Genomic DNA, 26,102 nt, shown 5'->3' with positions numbered 1-26,102 from the left:
ACCGAGACAGATTGTCTCATGGTGGACTGCGTGATTGACACTTAAGCTGGTTTCACCCTGGTCCCAGTTTCTCTTCCTTCTGTGTTCTCTGTCTACTACCTCCTTTCTCCTGGTGTGGTTTGCTGGGCTCATCCTCTCTCCCTAAAGGCATTTCGTGGTCTTCAGCTGACCTACAGGTAGCATTAGGTGGGCCATGTGCCCTCATTTTCTCCATCTCTGTGTGACCCCCATCTGCTATGCTGTGGCATGAAGAGGGACACGTGCATATCTATCCACACAGGGTCCTCCTTACACAGGATTAACTTCACTGTGCATTTCCCCCTCCCCCAAAGCCCCCCTCCCCCAATCCTCCAGTGTTCTTTGGTGGCCGGGCATACTACTCTGGCATGAAACACATGCAGTTTGTCTGACATCATCCACAGGTGAACCTCAGCTTCTATTCTTGTATGTGAGGGTCAGCAATGAGACTTAATCCTTTGGTCACCACCCTCTTCCTCCTCATCCTTTTTCTTTTCCCTCTCATAATGGGGATTGAACCTAGCTAGGGCTTTGCCATATGCTAAGCAAGCACTCTACCACTGAGCTCTGTCCCTGACCTTCTCTTTACTCTTTATGTTGAGACAAGGCCTCACTTTGTCTGCCCTTGCACTTGGGTCCCCATGCCTGAGCCTCTTTAGTAGCTGGGTTTACAGGTGTGCTCCACCAGCCTTGTCTATCAACCCCTCAGTTTCTTGAGGCTGAGTAGGTAAGGGCACAGGTCGATCTGCTTCTCTGCAGAGGGCTCTAAGGCCACGGTGTTAGTAATAAAGCTCACAATGGGATGCTAACCTCATTGCTTTTTGTGACTAGATTCCATGTAGCAGTAACGATTTTGGAAGGCTGGCCAGTCAACCAGTGACACACTGTGATTCTCGAGGCAGAGCTACCGTCTTTCCACAGGCAAGAGGTGATATTTTGGAGGATTCTCATTAGGAGCAGTTTGGATAATGAAGTGTCTGGCAAGGGAACTTGGCATCTCTTAGGGCTAGGCCACAGGCTGACCTGTCCCAGCTGTTGGTACTATTTGCCTCATAGGTGCTGCTGGGCTTGAGGCTCTTGGGTCAGATGGGGTCACAAAGTTATTTGTGGGTAACCTATTTCCTATAAAACAGAGGGAAGAAGTGGGAGCCACTGGGGGTCATATTGAGAAGTGTGGGGCTCCCAGGAAGGGCAGGAATAGGCCTGGTACCTCCTGGCTATAGGCAGGAAAACCTTGGGCTATATAGTCTATAGATGCAGGAAATTTATTGCATTACAACCCTCTTCGGCTTGGACAGCCTGTTTATTTTTGGTGTCTTCCTCTACAGTACGGTAACTGTGACATTTACATTGTGTTAAGTATAAGTCACTTAGAGATCATTGAAGTGTTTGTGTGGGAGGGCATGGGTGAGTTTGTGCAAACATGACTGTGTCAGAGTCTGTGGATTTTGGAGCCTTTGGGGAAAAATGGGTTCCTTGGGTCAAATCACTCATGGATATGAGGGGTGAAAGTATTTTCCATTTATGGTCTGTATGTGGCCTGCATCTTCACAGCATGTGGGCACCATTTGTCCCTTCTCAAAATGTGTTTGTCTCAGGACACTGTCTGGACTGAGCAATATGTGATGTAGGGCCTGTGTCACTACATTGTAATAGTGATATTTTCTGGAGTGCAGACCCATGTCCCGCTGGGTAGTTGGGTATGTCTCTGAGAGTGCCATTTAGAGTTTTAGGGAACTAGATGGATGTTGATCTTTGTGGGGGCTGAACTCATGACCCAGATTGCCCTCCTGGGCAGTTCTCCCACTTGGAGACATCTTCTTCACATTCTACCAAGCCCAGATTCCTTGTTAAGAAAATGGATGAGCAGCTTCAAGGAGGAAGCATGGTAAGTGATATGCTGTGTGTGCCAGGGCCAGCTGCTTTCTCAGTTCTTGGGGCTTGGGCTTAGCTGCTAGAGATTTTGTAGATGAAGTCGACACTTGAAACAGAGGGAGCGGGGTGAAGTAACCAAAGCTATTTCAAAAGTTGACTAAGATGCTATTGTCATATGTTGGATTGGCGGGCTTAGGGAGAAGAGAAGCCAAGATCTGCAGGATAGGAGGCAGAGCTGGTGGAACTTGTGTGCCAGTTTGTCCCTGTGGGATGTCACTGCTGCTGGCACATGAGGTAGATATACTTCCCTGTCAGCTGTGTGAAAGGGAAGAGCAGAGCTAGGTGTGAAGTGATGCCCACATTCTGGCCAGTGCCGTCGAACTCAGGAGTAGCATACTTGGTGGATGTGTGTGTGTGGGAGGGTGGGGGGGCAGTAAGCGGGACACAGGGGCAGCTGTTCCTGTTTTGATGTGGGTCCTAGGGATTGAACTCAAGTCTTCAAGCTTGTATAGCAATGACTTTTATCCACTGAATCATCTCCCCGGGCCCTAACACATACTTACTTAGAACAAGAGTAGCTGGGGCTGCACTTGGCTAAGTAACACCTGTACGACAGGCATTCCCTTAGTGGGTAGACTGTACCCCAAAGTCTGTACCGATGTGTAGTGGTTCCCACAGTTGATGGCGATAGCTGGTGGGACAGCCATTACGAGTGAACAATGGTGACTTTGATTCAGCTTGTTCCTTTGAGGATTGTAAAAATGTGCTGGCATGAGGAAACCTAATAAATGCACTGGGTAATAGCCCTGCACATATGTGTTCAGGTTACCCACTGCTCTTTCCACCCCCCAAAGAAGGCTACAAATTAAGGCCTCATGGTTTCCAAGAGGCAAACAGCAGGGCAGCCTGCTCCAGCTAAGCTCATCCATGAGGCCCCATGACTAAGAGGGAATTCACCAGTGGAACCTTCTAGAAAGTAGGACTGTTCCTCCCCACCCCTGAATATTATTGTTTTGCAGAGAAATACCGATAAATTGGAGGTTTTCAGGACAACAGAGCTCCTTTGCCTACAGTGTACAGGGAACAGTAGTTTGGCTCACTCTATTATTGTCATCTGAACCCTATAGAAGCTTGGGGACAGTTTCCTTCTGTGACCTGTGGCATGCTGCTGATACTCTGAAACTCAATGCATGGTGTTTGATAGTGATGTAATTCATGTTCAGGCATGAAAGCCTTGACTGCATTAGTTCTAGTAGAAACTTGCCATCCCGGGTTCTGTGACAGTGGCATCCCTGAAAGCAGGGGTTTCAACCTGAGTAGATGTGCCTGGGTGAGCCAGGAGGCAGGAACTACTTGTCCATACCTCACAGCTTGAGACAGCCTCTCTAGGTTAATTCTGTTAGTGCTGGTTTTATGTAAGGAAGGGGGCATGCTCAATTCCAGAAATGTTGTGTTTCCACTCAATGTTTAGAGCACAGCAAGGAATGCCAGACACATCGGGCTTGCCTTTCCGAGGACCACCAGGAAGTGTTAAGGAGTGTGCAGCTTAAACTGGTTTTCAGGTCTTTAGAATGTGGGTGAGCATCTATGTACTTTGTGTCATTCTCATATATACTCTGATAATCACTATCATTTAAGTCACGGATGTCTGTAGATCTCACAGTTCTGAACCCTTCTCACAGTAGTGTCTCATTTAGACAGGTGGAATTGCAAACTAATGGCAAGAAGTTTGCCCTTAGAGGGAGAGTCCGTCTCCCCACTCAGCTGCTGTTGTTCAGCTGCTGTTTCAGGCCCTGGGTGTTTCCAGGCCACTGGTGTTTTTGGTGTTTCCCATTTCAACATTCTTAATAATGTACAGAAATCATGCAACTTAAAATGCGGCTCCAGGGTGCATGGATGAGGCAAGGAGCATATGGGTGCTGCCAGTGCCTAAGGATGTTTTCTGAAGCTTGCAGTCATGTGTATATGGTGTTGCTTGGCTCCTGGGGTGGCCGGAGTCTTCGAACCCACTTGGGAAAAGGCAGAGTTAGGGCTCATGAAGATCCTTATTGGGAGATCTTGTTCCTTGAGCTGTCTGTGAACAAAGGAGAAAGTCATCCTGGTGTTTGTCATGCGGAAAGATGGGAATGAAATCACCACCATTCAAAAGGACAGAGTGGAAACTGACATCCAAAGCCTCATCCAGAAGACAACCCTATTTACATGCTTCCTTGGGAGTTCTCAGAACCCAGGTGTCACCACAGTCTGGAGTTCCTCAAGCACACAGGCGAGAGGCTCTTTCTCTCGTGAGTGGGATCCATGTCACCCATGTCTGTTCAGGAGCTTGGGTCTGCTCAGTAGTGAGTCCCGGGCTGCTCTGTGTGGGCCCACTTGTTTGTGTTTGCTCTTTGTAAGGAAAAGCCCGGGAGAACTCAACTGCACACAAATGCCGTTCAGGGGCTTAGCTCGAGCCTGGGTGCCAGATGCATAATTCTTAATAAGTGCCAAGTCTTCTTATTTATCTGTTTTTATCCGGTGTGCTGAAGCAAATAAATATTACAGCTAGAGTGGTGCAGTATTTTTTGGTTCTGATGATTCTCTAGGGAGACACAAATTCTTAACTGGGGCCATCCTTATCCCTCTTGCATTTGCCTATAGGCATAAACATATACACTTGTGACCTACAAGTGTGTGTGTGTGTGTGTGTCCATTCATGTCTTCTGCTCATTTGTCTTCTGCCTTCTGTCTTCTCCTTCACATGTCCTTTCACTGCATTTCTATCTATAGGTTAGTTAATTCATTCTCCCAGCCAACCTTTTATTGATGAGGGCACTGCGATTGGTGTTGTGGACAGGGCAGTCAGTTGTGAATAGCCTTAGCATTCAGTGTAGGAAGATGTGCAAACAGCTCCTGTCAGTCAGGTGCCACTTGTTTGAGTCCACACAGTGTCTGAGCACTAGCTGCATGTGGGCAGTCTTCTAAGCACAGGCCCATTCTTTCCATCAGCCCGGGGAGCAGCCAGTGCAGGCTATGCCAGCAGGGTAGGTCTCTTGGAGGTGGCCCTATTCTACTCTTGGGTCTGTGTCTGTTCTTTTCTACACTTGAGGCACCAAGCCAGCCCTTAGCTGAGAGCCTTGTCCGGACATTCAGACACAAAAAGGAAGGCCAACTCCAGGGCATGGGAACTTGATATGAAATCCTTTGGTAAAATGTTCAGAGCGTCTTGCCGATATTCCATCTCTGCCTGTAGTGGCTGTAGCTTGGTTTGCCCGCCTGTGTGGGTGTGGAGCATCTCTAATATTGTCATGTTTCTGGGCTTGCTTTTGTGGACGTGACTTCCCTCCCACCATGCTCGCTCCTAGGTCTCTCCCCCACCCCCATGGCCCTCGCTGTCTCTGACCATTTGCATCCCCATTCTAGAGGTGCCTGTTTTTGGGCTCATCTTACATTTCTGTCATCTGTTGCTCAGTCCCTCATCTCTATGGGGATGCCAGTAGCATCCTGTAAGGTCGTGAGGTGGTGGTACATGACCAGCCTTAGCAGTTCAGTGTCCTTCAGAGACCTTCCTGATAGGAAGGAGTAACCCTTGTTGACCCCTTCCCTGGTCCTGCTCCAGATCAGTGCCACAGGGACATGGAGCAGCTGCACTGCTTTTCTCTGCACTCAGCCCTGAGTCACTTGGCTCTCCTTCTCAAGGATTTGGATGACTTTTTTTCCTTGTGTGCACTGAAAAAGCTTGAGCCTACCACGGTGTAAGAACCCAGTCCTGTTGAGCTTGCATTTAGAGCCTTGGGCTGAATCCCTTGTCTGTGAATGCAGTGTCCTCCGATTGCATGTGGTGGAACTGAATGACTGTATTTGGAGATGGGGCCTCTAGAGTTAAATGAGAGCAGTCCCAGATGCTGATATTAGAGCCTTCCAGAAGTCATACTAACCAGGCATGGTGGTGCATGCCTGTCATCCTGGCACTTGTTGGGCAAAGGCAAGTGGGTTTCTGTGTTCTAAGCTAGTTCGAGCTGCATAGTGAGAGTCCGACTCAAACAGAACATAGCAGAGGGTGATCTTTGTCTCTGTACCACATGAAGACACTGAGAGAGGCCAGTGTGAGCCGGGAAGAGACTAGCACCAGGAGCTATCTGCAGCCGACCCTGGACTTGCAGACGGTATAAACCTGGGCTGTGAATACCTGTTGTTTAAGACCCCAGTCCATTACTTTTTCTAGCAGCCTTAGCTGACTTAAGTCAAGGAGCCCCTCTTGGTACTTTGCTATGGTGATGGTGCCATCTTATGAGGTACTGAGGTACTGGTAATTCATCCACAAAGGTGTTCCTGTTGGCTAAACTTCTTCATGCCAGGGAACAAAACCCTTCTCCCTTCTCCTGATGTTACTAAGGAGGTTGGATGGGAAGACCAAGGCCATTGTTTTTTGTTTTAATTTTGGTCTGTGTTTAGGTTGTAAGCTGAACTCATTCTATGAGAGTCATACATGCAGACCCCTGACATACTATTCCTGGGCCTATTTTGAGGAACAAATGGGCCTGGGATTTTCTGCTGCTTATGTACTCTCCCTCCATTCTCTGGCATTCATGTGCTACTAGGCAGTGACATGACATAGCTGGGAACCCCCTTTTCTGGGGCCAGCCTCTCTTCCAGGATACAAAATTGATGACTTGGGCTTTGGAAGTTTTTAGTTTTGCTTGCTGCTTTCACTTGTTCATCCGAGTTACTGGGAAGGAGAGGAGTGGGAGGCTCAGAGGAGGGATGCCAATTCTGCATAATGTGTCTCTTTTAGTCAGTTATGGAAATTGAAGACAAAAGCTAGAAAACCGAAGCACTATAGCTGTCATTGGTTTAAAGGATTTTCTTTTTCTTTGCCCTGGAAACTATCCTACTCATAAAACAGTCTTTGGTGGGACAAAGCCATTGTACAAAGTAAGGCCCAAGGCCATCGAAGGGGTGTGTTTCTGCCTCATCCTGTCAACCACAGTTGAAATGATGACTTTTGAGCCTTTCCCCTGAAGAGGCCTCTTTCCTCTAGATTGTGTACAGATAGATGCTGTTTGATTTATGGTTTCGCATCTCGGTAAACCCATCCTAAGTTGAAACTGAGAGAATATGTAAGTTGAAAATGCGCTTAACACACCTATCTTACCAAATAACTTAGCCTGGATTACCTTAAGTGTCAGGATAACTCTTGCATCAGCACACAGTTGGGCAGTTGGCATCTAACAGAAAGCTAGTTTTGCTGTATTGAACATCTCACAGAACTTATTAACTACCATATCTGAAATAATGCTGCCATTATCAATATGCTAGTTTGGGGGTTTCCCCAGGTCATGGGCACTGTCCATCCTCCCCAGAGAGGGTCCCACTGCATGTTGCCAGCCTAGGAAAAGATCCAGATTTGAAGTCTGTTCTCTATTCACTGGGTATTTCTTTCTTTATAAGAGTTGTTAGGTTACAGCCTGGACCCTGGCAGCCCTAAGGAGCTAGGGTCAAAAGAAGTAGTGAGAAGCAGAAAAAGTTATTCAGTGTGACCATGTTAGGAAGAGAATCACACAAAGAGGTAGAGTGAGCTCCAAATCTATCACAAGGAGGTTTAGATAGGAATGGACATGAAGAGGTATGTGTAACAGCAGTCTTAGTCAACATGTGGTTCCGCCCACCATCAGTAAGGCTCCTGTTGTGTCTTAGGACGTTGTCTGGTAAGTTGTCAGAACTACCTCTTGGGACAGGAGCTCTCCCCTGTGTAGCTGGCACTACACTTCAGCCTTTGCTTCTTCTACCGTGAGACTCCTGGAGAAATTCCAATTCCTTGGAATCTATTGTCTCAATAGTTGATAGCCAAAAGAGATAGCCAAGTGTCTCTCTTCAGTGTATCTTCCCTCCTGTCAGTAGTGTCCCACCTCCACCCCATCCTAAGGTCAAAAGCCATTAAGTTGAGCCGCTGTCGAATTGGAATTGTCAATGCTTGTAATCATGGAATTTACTGTTATCTCCAACCCCTTTTGACAAATACCATAAGCAATAGAGATTCTTAATATCCCCACCTGATGTTTGTTACAGCTCCTGGATGCTGCAGTTGGCCTGTGGAACTTACTGGCTTTCCTCAAGTGCTTTCTCCGGGGGTTTTCTGTGTTATTGCTTATTTTCTTTCAATGCTATTCATTCACGAAATGCATTCTTTCTCTAGTTTCATTCCTCTTCTTCACTCCCCAAAGTAACTTGTTCACCTGCCACTGTAATTTCAGTGCTCCATGCTCTAAATTGAAAGCCGTCTGTATTAATTCTGTTGTTTATGACAAGATTACCATAGACAGGAAAGTAAATCTTTTATTTGCTGGTTTGAGTGCTTGTATGTGTATTCCAGTTACAGTCATCATGTTAGAATTCTAAAGAGACCCTTCATTATTTAGACTATGTTATGACTCAATCTATTGTTGCCCTTTCCCCTAGGGCACACAAGTTGCCTCAGATACTGAACTCAGCCTGCCTACCTGTCTCAGCTGAGCAAGGGCTCCAGCGCTGGCTCCTTTTCTCTCCAGGCAGTGAGAGGCCAGGTGTCTCACAAATGTTCATACAATAAGGAATACCCGGTTTTTTGGGTCCTACATAAGGGGCTCTTTTGAGTTGAGAAAGGGTTTCCTGAATCTTAATGATTCTCTTCTTAGATAAATCCTAACAGGCAGTAAATGTGTCGAGGCATGCATTACTGGGCATGCGCAATCTCCCTTTCGGGACCCACCTGGTAGTCTGGGATACTTGAGGTTGGTTTTCGCTAGATGAGACATTTCTTTACCTTTTTTTTTTAAACCTTTGTTTGTTTGTTTTGTGTGTGTATGTCCATGTGCCATGGTGTGCATATTGACAGAAGACCACTTGCAGCTGCCAGTTCTCTCCGCACACTGTTGCAAGCTTCCTCGGGTTGTCAGGCCTGGAGCCATCTCAGCAGCCCACAGAAGGTCTTTTCAAGACACCAGCTGCTAGTCACCCACTCCCATCTAGTTTCAGGAGTGATTCCTAGTAATTTGCATTTCTGAAAATGTCCCCAGGTGATGAAAGGGCTGCACACGTCATAGCACTGCTCTCCCAGCGGATACAAAAGTGCAACGTAGATAGGCACAGTCCTTAACGGAATTCTCACAATGAACTGGGAACCAGGCCTTCACCTTGGAGGAGGGAGATGGGAATGAGAGAGTAACAGTAATGGATTCTCGTATTGTCTGCTAGAGAGGGGAATCCACTTCTCGTCTAACTTCTTAACTCCGACTGCCTCCCCTGTATAGAATGCTGTTTCCTCTGTGTAGGACAGGAAGGGCTGGAAGTTGATTTATAAACCCAGAATACAGTAAACCATTTCTCCTTCCTCAGAGTCCATTATAGACCTGAACGCGTGAGCATGGCGATGACACACCACTAAGGAACTGTTCTCGAGAGTGAGAGACCTTGGAACTCTCAGCTCTAAGCCCTAAATGGGATGTCTCCTTCAAATCCCTCCCATCAGGGGTTAGGGAACCCTGTGGAAGGGGAGGCAGAAAGAGTGTAAGAGCCAGAGGGGATTGATGACATCAAATCAGCAAGCCCTCTAAATCAACAGGATCCGTGCACATACGAACTTACAGACACTGAGGCAGTGTGCACAGGGCCTGACTTGTCTGCACCAGATGGGGGTCTTAGAACTAAAAGTAGAAGTGGGTGCATGCCCCATCCTCAACCAGAAGCTATCTCCAATTGATGACCACTTGCAAAAGAAAATTAAGTTTTCTCCAAGGGAGTCTCATGGGAAAAGAGCAACTTCAGGAGAAAATGCATATGAACTCAACAGAAAACAAAGTGAACTCAATGGCATCTTTGGAGGTTTCTTGTCTCATAATTTAGCACTGGGGCTTTAAAAAAAATCTTATTTTTAAATTTTGAGATATATATATATATATATATATATATATATATATATATAATATACTCTCACATAATATACATACATACACACTATATTTCTCTTTTTACCCTTTTCATATATATTATGACTTCCAGTTCAGTGTTTTTATGAGATTCTTAAGTGTGTGAATGAGTGGGTCTCTGTATTTGTTTGTTGTGCCTTTTACAGAGGGCTCTTTTCCCTTCTTGTTTGTTCTGTTCTATTCCTATGTGTTAGTTTTTGTTACATCTTATTTTACTGTATCCCTTAGAGCAGTGGTTCTCAACCTTCCTGATGCTGTGACCCTTTAATCCAGATCCTCATGCTGTGCTGATCCCCAACCATAAAATTATTTTCATTGCTCCTTTGTAACTGTAATTTTGCTACTGTTATGAAATGTAATGCTTTCTGAAATCTGTGTCTGACCGTCTGAGATGACCCTTGTGAAAAGGTCACAACCCATAGGTTGAGCACCACTGTCTTAGAAGCTTGTTTTCTAGTGAAGACACAAAGCGGGCGGATCTGGGTGAGAGCGGGGCGGTAAGTGAGGAAGGAGTAGAGGGAGGGGAACTGTAATCAGGATGTGTCATATGAAGATAAAAGATTATTTTCGAGAAAAGAAAAAGAATTCAGACAGTAAAACCAGAGAGAGGGAGGGAGGGAGGGAGGGAGGGAGGAGGAGGGAGAGAGAGAGAAAGAGAGAGAGAGAGAGAGAGAGAGAGAGAGAGAGAGAGAGAGAGAGAGAGAGAGAGAGAGAAGCTGTCCTTGTTATTAGAGTTTGTTGATTGGATCACACTGAGGGACAGACCCACTCTGGACTTCCTGCAGGCTGTGTAATTGCTCTCCACCTATTTTTAGTTCATCTTGCATGACTGACTCAGAGCTGGGGCTGGTGACTTGATACTCACCAGTATTTAGTATTACAGACTGGCAGGTGTTAGGCCTTGACGCTGTGAAAGGTGGAGTGTCTGAGTGTGAGATTGCTACCCTCCACCTACCTGAGAGGAGCCACAGCCAGAGCCTCCGTTTCCCTGGTGCTCTGCTCTGAGAAGTGTGACTGGTTGTGCTCTTTACCTGACCCAAGCAGTCCTTGGGACACGCAAATGCACCCTTGCCTGTCTTCATCTCAGGGCGAGCTGTTGGAACTCCTGTTTTCTGGCCTGCATTCTCAGCACACCCAGGGAAAATTAGGCAGAGGGGGAGTTCCTGGTTGCAGGGCTTTGCCTCCTACTTGAAGGCTGCCAGTGAGGTGTCTTTGCCTCCAGTGGATGGATGCACAGGAGAAACACTGGACTGGAACCTTGATTTCTGAGTTGTGTTACAAGGTGTGGCTAGTCAGATGGTGTCCTCCGTGGCTGGTCAGTTGTGCCTGTGGCCAAAGGCTTTATTTAAAAAGCCACCACAATTCATTCTCCCCACAGCCCTAGATAGAAACCTCTTGGGGCATGCTCTTAGCATTTGAACTTTGTAAGAACTGGACAATGACAGTCTGTGGTGCTTGAGGGTTTTTCTAGCCACAGTTCAGGAAGCTTCGGGACTCTGGAAATACCACTGACTAATTTAAGTGAAAGAGCAGTTAGTGTAGGGGGGGGCACCCTGACTCTGGAGTGGCCTGGGCTCCATCATTTCTGCACCTTCATTGTCTCATTTGTTAAATGAAGGCCTTGGAGCCGAAGCTCTTTAATCCTTCCCTTCAGGATTCTAATTATAGTAACTTCTGATAGAATTTACATCTCCGTCGAAGCCTAAGGAATCGATGTAAGTACCCCCACCCCAACAGGGGTCGTTTTTTTTCCTCTTCCCAAAGCTCATCAGCTTCTACTTCTTTTTACTTACTTGGAAGAAGGATTGTAGAAGGAAGGTTCTGGTAGCTTCCAGCTGCTCTTTTGGGCAGGCGGGAGCAAGGGGTAAATAGTGCTTAAAAACAATCCAGAAAATGCCCTTGTTACAGCACAGCTACATAGCTGGTGTGGTCCTGTGGCTTGTTCTTGCTTGCTGTCCTTGGGCTGTTCTTACTATTTCTGTATTTTCGCACACAGCGGCTTGTTGTATGTTCATTCAGTACTCTGATGTGTTTCCTAAGACAACCTTCTCCACAGTCAGGGACTTCCTGGTTGCCTTGTCATATTACAACTGATAGGAATAACCTGGCGATGATTTGAGGTTTAATTTTTTCACTCTGTAATTCAGGCAGAACTGTGACACCATTCTTCTTACAACCTCTGAATTGTGGATGTTGTTTGGCCCTTGTAAAACAAGACTGGATTGTTATTGATAGTGTGCTTTGCTAGGACACGAAATGATTGCTTATCAACTGTGTCTAGGCCTTTTCAGCAGGCAAAAGATTTTTCTTTTTTAAATGGTTGCTTGTTTTGAAATATGTTATAAATTTACTTGACATTTTCATTCAAAATTGGAATCATAAAATCTTGCTTTTAGCATTTGTATATGCTTTCTCCTGAAAAATAATAGCTAGGTATGTTTCCATAATTACTTCTTGGTTTGATTATTTTATTTATACATAATACATGTAAATGTTTCAAGTAGCTGTCACTGTTATTGCTAACAAGCAAGTACCAAAAAATAACTGAAAATACTTGTCTTTAGAGTTTCTCCCCACCAGAATCATAGTCAGATTATTGTATTCTGGGTGGTTAGAATGATCCCTCTGTGTTGATGCCACCAACTCAACGTGTAATTTAGTTATTTCATTCTATGTGTTCAGACACTCAGAAGCTAATACCCAGTCATAATCATGTTAACTGTGTGGTTCAGAAGCCAAACAAGGTGTTTTCAGAGAAGTCTCGTGTCCTATAACAGGCAGCCATCTATATCTGTGGGTTCTGCATCTGTGCAGCTAACCAACTTTGCATGGAAAATGTTGAGTTTCTGCTGACATGTGTGCGGTTGAGCATATATGACGATTGACCTGCAATAAGTTAAGATTTTCATGTTCTTCCCAAGCATGGTATTTAACAACTACTTTCACAGCACTTATATTTGCATTAGCTTTAATCTAGAATTTAAAGTAGTATCTAGTAAGGTGTGCACAGGTTGCATTCAGAACTTTTTATAAAGGAATTATCAGTGCCATGGTGGTGGTTTGCTGAAACCATTGAACCTACGTGGACATATCTTAATTAAACCAGAGCTCATAGTCTACTTTGAGGCTCATTTTTGGTGTGGTACATTTCATGGATTTGGACAAATGGATGGTATTTTGTTTTTTAGTGTAAGCAAATATATATGAATACACACACACACACACACACACACACACACACACACACACACAGTACAGTTACACTTTTAATCTTTCCTATTTAAAAATCAAGCAACAATACCCTCTGTATACTGTGCCCAAGCTAGAGAGTCTCAAGACTTGCTCCTAACTCTGGCATATTGTAATTGGGTTAATCCTAACATTGAGTCACTGAATGTGCAATTTATTCAGTTATTTTAGAAGAGATAATTACAGCAATGTCTATCTAAATACTTTAATCATATGCCAAGATAGTTAGAAAATACATGAATATCCCTGTCTGCATATTGCTGTTTCTGTAATTTACATGTCGTCTGGTTCAATGGTTCTCACTGGGATGATTTTAACACCCAAGGGATATTTGACAACATCTGGGGACATGTTTGATTGCTCCAACTCCAAAGAGAGTGGAGGTTTCTGTTAAGTACCCCAGGATGCTGGGGACAGTCCCTAACAAAGCACTGCATGTTCCCAAGTGACGGTATGCCGAGGCTGAGAAAACCTGTCAGATTCAACCAGACATTTGAAGGCTTGTGTTCCTCCCTCCAGATGCACCCCCTAACCCTCATTTCCTGTCTTCCTTTCTCTTCTACTTCGATGCTTTTTCAGCAAAGCCAGATGTCCACAGCTAGGACGTTAGGAAGACATCAGCCATTTAAAATGAAGAGTCATGAGAGTATCAACAGTGTGTTATTTACCGTGTTATTGGTTTCTTCTAGGATAAGTCTTGTATGCAGCTAAGTGGTTTGGGAAAGCTACTTTTAGTTGACCACAGGCCTCAGGGAAGCAGGCTGTTAGATGCACAGGACACCAGCTGAGAGAGGCCCTGTATCTTATACTGTATTCGTCAGGCAGCATTGTAGGTTCTGTCACTTAAGGGCTCATTGTGAGATATTCTCCCCTGGAAGGTGAGTCATTCAAAGTCACATATAAGTGCATGTGGTTGGGGTGAGGGAAGGCTTGTGAGTACCTGGAGAACTCTGGGTTGATCCACACATTCTCTGTCTCTCTGTCTCTCTGTCTCAGTCTCTGTCTCTCTCTCTGGTTCCTGTTGCCCCACTTTACTATCTCATGAAACACAACCAAGCCACATTATGGACCCATGGAGTTGTGTTGCCCAGGTGGTAGGTATTCCCTCAGTGAGGAAGTCACCTAATGGCATATTTTTTGGATTCTGTCTCTACTGTTGAATGACTCTGCTCAATTCCATTGAAATGGAGTCAGTAATTTAACCACTTATACAAGCGTGGATGATTGGGGGGAGGTGTTCCTTCTCCTTGAGGGAGGCCTGCAGGAAACACTGGCAATACAGTTTAGTCACAGAGATCATTTCTGGGCATGCTGCTTTGTGTGCAGAATGCACATGTCAGGGCTGGTCTATGTGGTCATTCCTTGCGAGCTCGGGGACTTCACTGAGGCATTTCCATTGATGAATACTGAAGAAGAGTGTCCAGTTAGTTTAATGCTATTCCAGAAGTTTGCAACATCGCTTACTTAGCTTTGCCCACACTATCATATGGATTAAATGAATGTGGTCTGTGGGGGACCGACCACACCACAGAACAAATGAAACTCCAGCTGGTCGGCATTTCTCGTTGACAGAAGTGAAGGCAGTACAGTGTGGATATTGCAGAAGATTGTGTATAAATGGAGAGCTTCTTGACATTCCAGTGGCAGGTGACAGGCTTGTCTGCCCTTCTTCCCAGGAGAGAGTTTTATAGTCAGGTTCAGGAAACAGTTTCCCCGAAGGTTTTCCCATGCCTATTACCGGCTCTGTGCACCTGGGTGAGTGTGGGGCTGCTGGTGTCCTGGCAGTCTTTAAGAAATGGCATTAGTCCTCACAGTCCTCTGTTTTGAATGTTTGTCCCTAGGGCAAACAAAATTATTCATTTTTAGGCCTTTGCCTGCCAGCATATTCACCAGTCTTTTTAATCTCAGCATCTTCTGTCTTGTCTCACAAGAAAGAGATACCTTTTATTCGGAACTGCTCTCTGGTCAAATTCAGAATCCTGCCGAGGACCTACTCTTTTTAATCCCTATGTCAGGTTTTTGATGGAATCTTTAAATATGACAAGATTGGGTGATGTTGCCTGATACGTTTCTAGTTAGGAAATAACCAGCATGTACTTTTTCTGGTGCTGAGTGGCAGTTCTGGGCAAAGATGGGCCCACCAGCCCTGTGGAATCATTGTGATGCAAGGACAAGAATGGCCTCCAGGCTTTTCTAAGGGGAAGGAAGGAGTTGGTGTGGCCAGGTAGTGGCCATGTAGTGGGCTGCCAGGCTGAGTGGACCAGTGGAAGGCATTCTTCAGAGCTCTTTGATGGATTCCAGAAGCAGTGTTTTCTTCATTGGGCTCTGCTATGGGGAGAGGAGAGGAGTGTCCTAGCAGGGACGTTAGAAGTCCTTGAATTTGTTAGACTCTGCACGGTAGCTTCATTTTGATTCTCAGCAATTAGGCAAGCAGATGCCCAGTCTTTCCGGACCACCAGACAGATGGGGTGAAGTGTCCACATGGCAGCCTCCTCTCTGCTCTTGCTTTCTCACAGAAACACCATGCTCTGAAGAAGAAAACCAATTCGTGAATCTGCTATCCAGAAACTCGGGGATTTGGTATGAACTCCGCTTATTAATTTGTTACTAACTTAGGCTTTCACAAGTTTCCTAAGCTGGAGGAACTTGCAGGTGTAAGCAACATGACCATCTGAGTAGGGTGACGAGGAGGATGGCTGTTTAAATCTGATTCAATTCATTTCCTAGAGCAGAGTTATTAAGACATTTCATTTATGGTCTCTGTTTCAGAGTTAGTATTAGTCATTTGGTTTCCAGAGAGCCTTTGAACACAGGTGTCCTTAGGATGTCCATGGAGGTCATATTAACTTGGGAAAGGGCTTGTTCTACTGTGGATATTTTTGCTGCAAAACATTTTATTTGAAAGAATAACGTATTAATATAAGCCACACTTGAACTTTCTGTTCCTGTCACCCAGAGGCCAAGTTCATGATTTCTTTCGGGTGCAGCTCTTCTGTTTTCTTTTTTTATACTGACATTTGTCCACTAAGGATAGTTTGTATGAATAGATAAAATCACCGAATTGAAGACTTTTTTACTTTTTTAAAGACCAGGTTTTACTATGTAGTCCTTCTTGTCCTGAACTCAATATGTAAGTCCAAGGTGGTCTTGAACTCAAGATCTGCTTGTCTCTGCCTCTGTCTCCCAAGTACTGAGATTAAAGCACCACTGTGCACAGCTCATATTTTTATGAGATGTGAATTATATTTCAAATTAATAAAATATAACTTCAGAGTTTGGAGACCAGCTTAGGAGATGAAATACAACCAGGAGATCTGTGCATTTTAGACTTAAAAATAGAAATGGTTTTATGGGAAGCCTGGAGTGAGCCCATTGAGGTTACAGTAATTAAACGAGTGTGGATTAATGAGTCTGGATGATGAGAATAAGATAAGGGGAGCACTCTGGGATGCTGCTGCTCAAGCAAGGAGCAAAGCTCTGCCTGTACTTTCCTGGGTAAGTATGTCAGAGGAAAACAATGGCAGTTATGATGGGTAGTGTCCCAGCATACCAGTGCTCTAACTGTCATCTGCTAACAGGCATTCAGCTATTTCTATCATGCTACATCACTGCCCTTCGCCTGTCTGCTCTGCTGACACACACAAACGGGGCTCACCTCTCCTGCCTGGACATCATAACATTCTCATGCTTGAAGCATTTTTCTTCATTTCTTTTTATCTTTTTTTCTTTTGAAATAAGTTTAGATGTACAAAACATTGTTGAAATACTTGAGCGAATTCCTGCCTACTCCCTTCCTGTTTTGTCAGATACCAGCACTTCCCCTAAACAATTCAACTGGAAGCAGTGCAGGTATTGGTCATCCTCCCTCACCTCTGCCAGTTTGACAGGTGAGAGTTGCTGTCTCTTTTTCAGTAATTTATTCTTTGAAGGTTTGCACAGGCATATAACACATTTTGGTCCTATTTACCCCACCCCACCCTTTTTTTATCCCCTCTGTACCAAGCTCTCATTCTCTCGGCGAGTCTTCCTACTATCATGCCTTTGGGGGTTTGGGTTTTGTTTTGTTTTGTTTTGTTTTTTGAAACGGGGTCACTCTATGTATCTTTAGCCCTGGACTTGCTAAGTAAACCAGGTTGGCCTTGAAGTCTGCTTCTGCCACCTAAATGCTGGGACTAAAGGCCTGCGCCAAGGTGCAGCCTTGTTTTTGTGTTGTGATTCACTGAAGCATAGATAACAATCCCCTCACTTCCCCCAGAGCCATCAACTGCCAATCACTCTCCTTTGGGAGTGGTTGGAGTTCCACAAGCCTCTCCCTTATCTGTGATTGAATGGGGATGGGTCTCATCTTGTGCAGGCCTGTAGGTAACCTTCTGAATACAGCAGCCTTGTCATTCCCAGAAGACCTCAAGGCCCTCTTTTCCCGTCGTCGTCGTCTTGAGTCTTAAATTCTTTTTCCTCCTCCTTCCATGATATTCCCCAAGCCTTGGAAGGGGGTGATGTGTGTGTCCTGTTGATGGCTAAACAGAGAGAGTTGATTGATGTCTTGGTGTCTCTCGAGTTGACGTCTCTGTTGAGACCAGACTCTTTCACATCAGACAACCATGTATTTTCTATTTTCCTCTGCCTTTGTTTTCTTGACTTACTTACCTTATTACCAATTTGTGGGACCCCTGGCAGTGTCAGGAAGGTTTGTCCCAGGTGTCATACACTGCAAGACTTTTTCCTCTGCTTCTTCCTTGTCTTTTGAATCTGCCTCCAGTGTATTGACTGGTGAAAAAGGGTTTTGTATTTATTTAATTGAATTTCTCTTCTTTTGCCATTTGGGGGGTTGGTTGCAACTTTCTTCCACGGTAGAGAATGTTTTCCATGTACCTCCTGTGGCTTATTTTTTCCTAAATTGTAGGTGCTTTGGGTTCATTTCGTTGTAAGTATGAGATATTCCTCCACCTTTGTGTCCTGGTGTCCTCCAGTGTGTACATTGTTGGCATTATAATGAGAAGTTACTTTCCCCCCACTGACTGTCTGGTCTTGTTTTCTCTGTTACTATTCCACATGTTTCATTAGCTTCTCCCTACCCTCCCATGCTATGCCAAAGTAGAATTGATGAATTTTTTGAAAACTTTGTAATTTAAAGCAGATACAGAGCCAGAATGCTATTATATTAAAGCCTGAAGTTAGTAAGTTTCATCAGCCTCCTGTGCCAATGCTCTACATCCTCAGTCAACCAACCTCAGATGAAAAATATTTGGATCAAAAAATCGAGTCTACTGAACACATGCCCACTTTTTTCCATAAACAGTGTTACTACTTACACAGTATTAACCATTAAATAAATAATCTAGGTATGTGTATGGAGACTGTGTATATATGATGTGTAAATATGACACATATTTTTGTAAGAGCTAGCTTAGAAAACTTAAGTACCTGCTGGTTTTGACAGCCAAAAAGAGGTCCTGGAAACAGCCTCCTGTGGATACCAAGGACCAACTGTACTATGATGCTCTATAAGAAAATGAGACAATAGCAGTCCAGAAGGCCACTGCATTAGTTTAGCGCAGGAAGGAGGGCAGGTGGTTCTCTTTCAGCTCAAGTCTAAGAGAGCCACATATATTCACTGCAGGAAGCCATTGGTCCCTACCTGAACTCATCCTTGTCCACTTCTACTGTACTTTCTTAAGCCGTAGGAAGCAAATTAATAAGGATGCTTGTGAGAAATTTGATTTAAACTTTTAGTGGCATTGTGTGTGTCTCTCTGTGTGTGTGTGTGTTTAGAGAGGCTAAAAGCCAAGTCAGATACATCGTGGAAAGGCTGTAAGAATCCCTGTCATTCCTATGCAGAGTTTGGCATCAGGCTAAAGGAGAATCTTATTTGGGAACACTGTTGGCAAGATGTCATTAGATGTGTCTTTGCACCAGTGTTTGATGGATGGAGCTCATTAGGTGGGCCCTGTGGCAAGAGGAGTCAGTGTGGTGGTCATCTGTGTGACCTGTTGTCCTTGGTCTCTAGATCAACACAGGGGCAATGAACACAGTTAAAGATCACATGCTCTGAAAGCAGCGGGCACCCGGTTCTGACTACACCACCTGTGCTGTCAGTCATGGGCACATTATCTACGTTCTGTGCTGTGTATTAGGGTAACGATGTGTCACGCAGCTGTTCCAACTGAATGTAGTAATGTATGTCCATGGCACCTAGGATATGTTCAGTATGGGACTGTCAACATCAAGGTCTATTTTTCCTCTTTAGCTTGTGAACCCTGAGGCATGTAAGTGCCAAAGGGCAAGGAGAACAGTTACGTTATATCCTTCCCTTGTCTTCAGGAGATGTGTTCTAAGAAACCCAGATCACATCTGAAACTGGCTAGTACCAAATGCTGTGTATACGTTTTTTTTTTTTTTCCTGTATGTATGAACACCTACAATAAGACTTATAAATTATGCACAGTAAGAGACTAATAAGATAGAACCCTTGTATACTCATTCTATAATAAAATTGGTGTGAATGTGCTTTCTGTTGAGTCAAGACAATAATATTCTCTTGCTGTGGTTAATTGGGAGTGACTGAAACCATAGGAAATGAATTCTTGGATAATGTGTGCTAGTGCAGTTTAGAGTTATGTATGAGAGGCCCTGAGTTCAGACCCCTGTACCACAAACCAAGACATGTATGTGTGTGATTAAGAGGTATAAGGTGAAAACCCAGCTCAGGTCTAAGAGAAAGTTCTGTCTGACTTTGGTCTGTGTTCCTTGAGGTCATGGAGCCTTTAAAGTGGCATCTAAAGTTAGCAAGTTGATCAATGGGGACATACCCTTCAAAAGGACTTTTTTTTTTTTTTTTTTTTTTTGCTTCTGACACCATGAAGTCAGCAGCCTTGCTCCATCCCTGCTTATTGTGGTGTTTGGTGCTGGCTAGTCATAGGTCAATTCACACAGACTAGAGTTGTGTGAAAGGAGGGAACTTCAATTGAGAAAATGTTCCTATCAGATCCTGCTCTAGAGCATTTTCTTAATTAGTGACTGATGGGAGAGGGCCCAGCCCTTTATGGATGGTTCTCTTTTTTTCTGTTGTGTGTTTTCTAAGAGAGTTGAAGCTGGTGAATTACTGACTGTCTGTGTTTCCTCACAGGGGCACAGTGGGTTGATCTCAGGGTGGATTGGATAAGATTGGATCCTGTGCTGGCTAGTGTTTTGTCAACTGGACATAAGCTAGGGTCATTTGGGAAGAAAGAATCTTAATTGAGAAAATGCCTCTGTAGAATTAGCCTGTAATTAAGTCTATAGGGCATTTTCCTGATTGATAATTGATGGAGGAGGGCCCAGCCCATTGTGGGTGGTGCCACCCCTAGGTTGGTGGTCCTGGGTTCTATAAGAAAGCAAACTGAGCAAGCCATGAAGAACGAGCCAATAAGCAGCACCCCTCCAAGGCCTCTGCATCAGCTTCTGCCTCCAGGTTCCTGCCCTGACTTCCCTTAGTGATGGAGTCTGACCTGAGAATTGTAGGCTGAAATAAACCTTTTACTTCCCAAATTTCTTTTAGTCATGGTGTTTTATTGCAGCAATAGAACCCCTGTGGGCATGGCATTTACAGTTTTTTTTTTTTATGCTATTTAACGTTTACACATCAGAAAGACAATCTTTTCTCTTTATTCTCCACATCTCATGAGAAAGATGTGCATTCTCACCGAGTTTTACACTCAGCTGTGTGATGGAGCATGTTGGCTCCAAGGCTGGTGTGTGTTCCCGGAATCAGTTAGCAGCCTCATCTTCCTGCATATATGTACCTGCTGGGAAGGTTGACAGCATCCAGCTCAGAACTGGTATTTGTTCCATTATACTTGTTGAATGAGTTAACTTGAAGTATATCTGGAAGAATAGTTCCTACTAGTTTTCGCTTGTCAAGTTATGAAAGTTCTTCTCTTGTTCCTTTTTTGCTTTTGAGGTCAGTCCCTGCGAAGGAAGATGAGATACACTTTCTTAGATTTTATCTAAAACAATTATGCTATGATAAACAGTCATTGGTGTTGTCTCCATAGAATGTTTACTCTAAGGCTGATAGTTTGTATAGTCCAGAGCAGTTTTAGAAGCAACCTTAAATTTTAGGGGTTTTGTTTGTTTAGTAGATTTTCTTACATCAGATAATTGAGAAGCCAGACTGTGTGTTCCTGTAATTCCCTTTGACACCCCACTAGGCTGGACTTATTTCTGAAGAGCAGGGCAGTGTCTACGTTGTTCCCTGTCTGCATACTGTTTACAAGTGGCAGGTGTGCATTATGTTTGGTTTAATAAATGAGACTTTCCATTTAACTCTGCCAACAAGGTGACTGATGTAGTCTTTAGGGCAGTGGTTCCCAACCTGGGGGTCAGGACCCCCCTTGGGAAACCTCTGTTTCCAGAAACATTTACATTACAATTCATAGCAGTAGCCCAAATTAGTTAAGAAGTAACAATGAAATAATTTTATGGCTTCGAGTCACCACAGCACGAGTAGCTGTATTAAAGGGTTGAAGCATTAGGAAGGTTGAGAACCCCTGCTCTAACGAACATGGCTTCTGAGTTAAGTAGTGTGTTCTCAGCATTATGCTTCTACAGGCTGTGGACCTGTGATTTGCTTCCAGATTGAAACAGGCTGTGTCCTCTACATGTCATGCAGAAGGATGCCAGGGACCTCACCCAGGCCAGTCTTTCTGTTTGTAGTTTGAGGTGTTTCCAGTTGGCCCTTGTTCATTTCCTCTGCTTTTGCCTAGCTGCTGGGGAGCTTTGTTCAGTGGCATGCATGTATTCTAATTCTGTAGGTCTCAGGTAGGATTTGCTTGGGATGAAGGTGGGCTTCGAGAGTTTCTGCTTCCTGAACTCTCTACTCTCAGCACTCCCGTTCCTACTAGTGTAACCTGCAGGCATTCTGGTTTGCCAGCTCTAAGTCTGATGGCAAAGTGAAGGGGTAATTTAATTCATGATTGGAGCCCTTCCCTAAACCTCTGCCTCAGATTTTTCCGGTTTTGTTTTTGTTGTTGGTTTTTGTTTGTTTGTTTGTTTGTTTTGGCTTTGCTTGCACATTTTCTCATGAGACAAATTACATGCATAAAAGCAGGGGTGAATTTGGGATTTGCTAATTTCAAGAATATACTTTATAAGGCTGATGAAGAAAATTACGAATTCAGAGGAAGTTCAAAGTCTGTCTTTGAGTATGTTTCTCCAGTACATCACATTGCAGCATGATCATTTAAAAAACAATCTATAGATATATAATAAGTGGATAGACTCAACATGGGGTGAGGATTATCTGAGACCTGGCTGGACAAGGATGGGGTCTGGCTTGGTTCCACATGGTTTTTGACATGCCTGTTGGTTCTTTGTGCTGGCCAAAAGGCTTGCCGTGTCGACAAGCTCTGTGTTCTTGTGTGATTTTAGTTTCAGAAGCGCTGACACAGCTAATCCAAGCATTTATGGCTATTTCCACTTCCAGCTCAGTGGGTGGCTCTTTGGGGATATTCACACAGAAATGGCTTAATTGGATTTCAGCCCAGACACAGTATCTGAATGGTTCTTTATGAATTACATTAATTGGGCTACTGCCATAAGATCTCTCTCTCTCTCTCTCTCTCTCTCTCTCTCTCTCTCTCTCTCTCTCTTTCTCTCTCTTTCTCACACACACACACACACACACACACACACACACACACAAACACGCACACACACTAGAGTTTAGAAGTGCTATGATTCAGCCCTTTTCAGTGGCTTGTCGCTGATTTGTTTAGTAAACGAAATGGTCCTGGTTGTGGTAGTTCATCTCTGTAGTGAGGCTGAGGCAAGCACATTGCTGTGGGTGTGAGACCACCTTGAGTGAGCTACATAGTGAGTTCCAGGCCACTTCGGGTACTGAGGGACGCCTTATCTCAAAAGATAGAAAATCATGACAGACATGCTTGAGGACAATAAATAGGCTGGGTATGGTTGTGTGGTTGTGCATAACTAATCCCATCACTTGGGGACCAGCCTGGTCTACAGTGAGTTGTGGGCCACTTCAGGTTATAGAGGGATACTCTGTCTCAAAGAGAAAATGAAAATAGACATACTTGAAAACAATAAATAGATTGAGTGTGGTGGCACACACCTTTAATCCCAACACTCAAAAGAGAGAGGCAGGTGGATCTTTGTGAGTTCAGGACCAGCCTGGTCTACAGAGTGAGTTCCAGGACAGCCAGAACTATATAGTGAGATCCTGCCTCAAAGAAAAAGAGATAAGGGAAGGAGGAAGGGAAGGAGAGAGAGAGAGAGAGAGAGAGAGAGAGAGAGAGAGAGAGAGAGAGAGAGAGACAATCCATAGAGACCCTTGAAATTAAGAAATATAGTTAATAGGTGTAAGTATCCTTTGGTTGTGGAATGTTTATTATTTTATAATTCAAGATTCATGTGGCTGTTCAGAGTGATTCAAAAGTATAGTCTGTAAGGGACTGACATTTGAAAAGAAAAGATTTAGGGCCTAAAGTGGCAGTCTATTGGGTATTAACAGTGGGTCTTAGAGATTTAATAAGCAATTAAGAAGTGACAGCTGGGTGTGGTGACTGAGGCTTGTAAACCCAATGCCAGGGAGGCTGATGTAGACTGAGTTTGAGGCCAGCCTAAACTATTTAGTCCAGGAACAGCCTGGACTAAAGTGAGACTTTGTCTCCAAAGTAAACACAACAAAACAGGCAGGCAACAAACAAACAAACAACAGTAGTACACCCCACCCTCCTTCTCCCCATACAACAACCTGGAAGTTTGTGCTTCAAGACTGTCCAGAACCACTTGGACACCAGCCCAGGGGAAGTTGCATTCTCTTTGTGATGACTTTTCCTCTCTGGACAGTTGGGGACATGCTATAGACTGTGGTCTATGGTTTCTATGGGAATAGAAGGCGGTCTTCCAGAAGGTCTTCCAGTTGAGGCATGAATACAAAGGTCTTTGTATTCTTTCAGCTGTGAGGGTTTAGGTGGACAATGAAGTGGGGAGCTGAGACAAAGAGGTTTCCAGGAGAGAAGAAACTGCAGACACAGACTCCTGGTTGTGAGGGGTCTGGCATTCAGAAAGAATGCGGGCGCCTATGCTCTGGCAATATTCAGAATATATTAAGACAGCTAAATGGACGTAAAAAGCACAATGTATTACATTTCACTTCAGTTACAATAATTAGAAACCTCAGTGTTAAATTCTTGTAACCATTAGCTTTTTAAAAAGTCACTTATTTTGTCACTTATTTTTTAAATTAAAATAAATTGAAATTAGAGCTACAGAACTTATGCATGTTTTTGCTGAAATTTCTCACCTGTTGGCACAGATCCCCCATCCAGACCACTGAGGACCAGCTTCCTACTGTTCTGTGCACCAAGACTGCTCTGTTTGTCTTTCTGCACCTGAGATTTTTCACTGAGTGTGAAGTCCTCCAACGTATCCATGTTGTAGCGTGTGCTTCTATGTCTTCCTTTGTTGGGCTAAGTAATGTTCTGCAGTGTGCATGTTTCTCACATTTTATTGTCCACTCGTCTTGGTGGACACTGTTTCCTTATTTTTAATTTTTTTTTGTTAGCTTTAGCATTCTTTTTGTTGTTGTTGTTGTTTTGTTTTTTTGTTTTGTTTTGTTTTGTTTTGTTTTTTCGAGACTGGGTTTCTCTGTGGTTTTGGAGGCTGTCCTGGAACTAGCTCTTGTAGACCAGGCTGGTCTTGAACTCACAGAGATCCACCTGCCTCTGCCTCCCGAGTGCTGGGATTAAAGGCGTGTGCCACCACCGCCCGGTTCAGCTTTAACATTCTTAAAGGCTCTACTACTACTTCGTAATAAGGCAGGCTTGAAGGCAAGCTTCTGACACATAGGCCTGATCCGGACCATAGCAGCTGACACTATGATATAAGGGTAGAGTCCCAGCTGTACTTCCTGTCCTGACATAGCCCTCTTACCTAACTCAGTAAGATTCTGAGAATGTAAGATATCTCAGTAAGATAATGAGAACCTGGGTGCTGACCAGCCCAGAGCTCTGGCTAGTTCCATTCTGGGATGCACAGATGTGTGACTGGCAGGCTTCACAGGCTCAGCATTTGCCTGGATAAATTAATATGTGCTCTAAAATAGCACTCAGGTGCTCTCATTGAATAGCATGGGTGAGGTTTGTGAGGTTTCTGATTTGATTGACTGTAGGGTTCAGGGAAACTCGAGTTTATATAAGACAACAAAATATCCTTTGTGGGAAAAAAACTGTGACCACAGAAAAACCATAGAGAATGCCAGGCATAATGATGCACCTATAATCCTTGAAATGGGGAGGCAGAAACAGGGCCCTGTGTTTGATGCCAGTCTAGATGGCATAGTGAGCTCAGGGTCTACTTGAGTACTACAGGGAGGCTGTGTTTTAAGAATAGGAGGAAAGGGAAGCAAATGGTGCTGCATAGAGACAATAATAGCCCTCTCAGGGAAGTTATAGGTAAGGATAGAGGCAGGGGCTAGGGCAGGGCTAGAAAGGAGTGGACTTCCCATTTGCTAAAGCACTGAATAAATGGGGGAATTCTTCATGTCTACCACTCAGTCAGGGCCAGGCCCCTTCCATCAAGATAATCTCTCCCATCTAAGGGGTCTCTAGGCATAAACTGCTAACCTACTAGAAATGTCAGGGCTTGGGGAGTGTATGGAAAACACCAGCGAGCCTGGATCCACATGATGCCCAATCTTGTATCTCTGACAAATGGACACCTTAGCACCGTAGCACCTATCACTAAAATGAAATGCAGTGCCTTAAAAGACAGACTAGAGATTGTAATTTGTGGACAGGACTCATGCCCTCGTTCAGGTAAATTCGCTATATATAAAAAGACGGTTACGCACAATATAGCTGGAGAATTTATATTAAGTAATTAATAGTTATTTTGATGTGGTAATAGAGTTGTACATGGTTTTGGGGGTTGTTTGGGTCAGTTAAGTTGTCTGTGTCATTTACTTTAAACTCTCCCGGGGCAGGCTGTGTACGTGCCTGTAATTGTGGAGGTCGGATG

General features: G+C 44.3%; 1 protein-coding gene across 7 annotated transcripts in view; it reads left to right on the top strand.

Annotated features, from left to right (window-relative positions):
- Nck2 (NCK adaptor protein 2) overlaps positions 1-26,102 on the top strand; it is a 122,546-nt gene that overhangs the window by 36,455 nt on the left and 59,989 nt on the right. Inside the window, exon 1 of one of the 7 annotated variants that reach the window (XM_027386730.2) lies at positions 11,121-11,548. The exons of the other annotated variants lie outside the window; for them this stretch is intronic. The gene's annotated coding sequence lies outside the window, so the exon portion shown is untranslated. Of the gene's footprint in view, positions 1-11,120; positions 11,549-26,102 lie in introns of those variants that run through there. 7 annotated transcript variants of the gene reach the window in all.

The sequence above is a fragment of the Cricetulus griseus genome (assembly GCF_003668045.3).
Source record: "Cricetulus griseus strain 17A/GY chromosome 1 unlocalized genomic scaffold, alternate assembly CriGri-PICRH-1.0 chr1_1, whole genome shotgun sequence".
NCBI lineage: Eukaryota > Metazoa > Chordata > Mammalia > Rodentia > Cricetidae > Cricetulus > Cricetulus griseus.
Note: the sequence above shows the minus strand (reverse complement) of the source record. Positions and strands in the feature narration are given on the sequence as shown.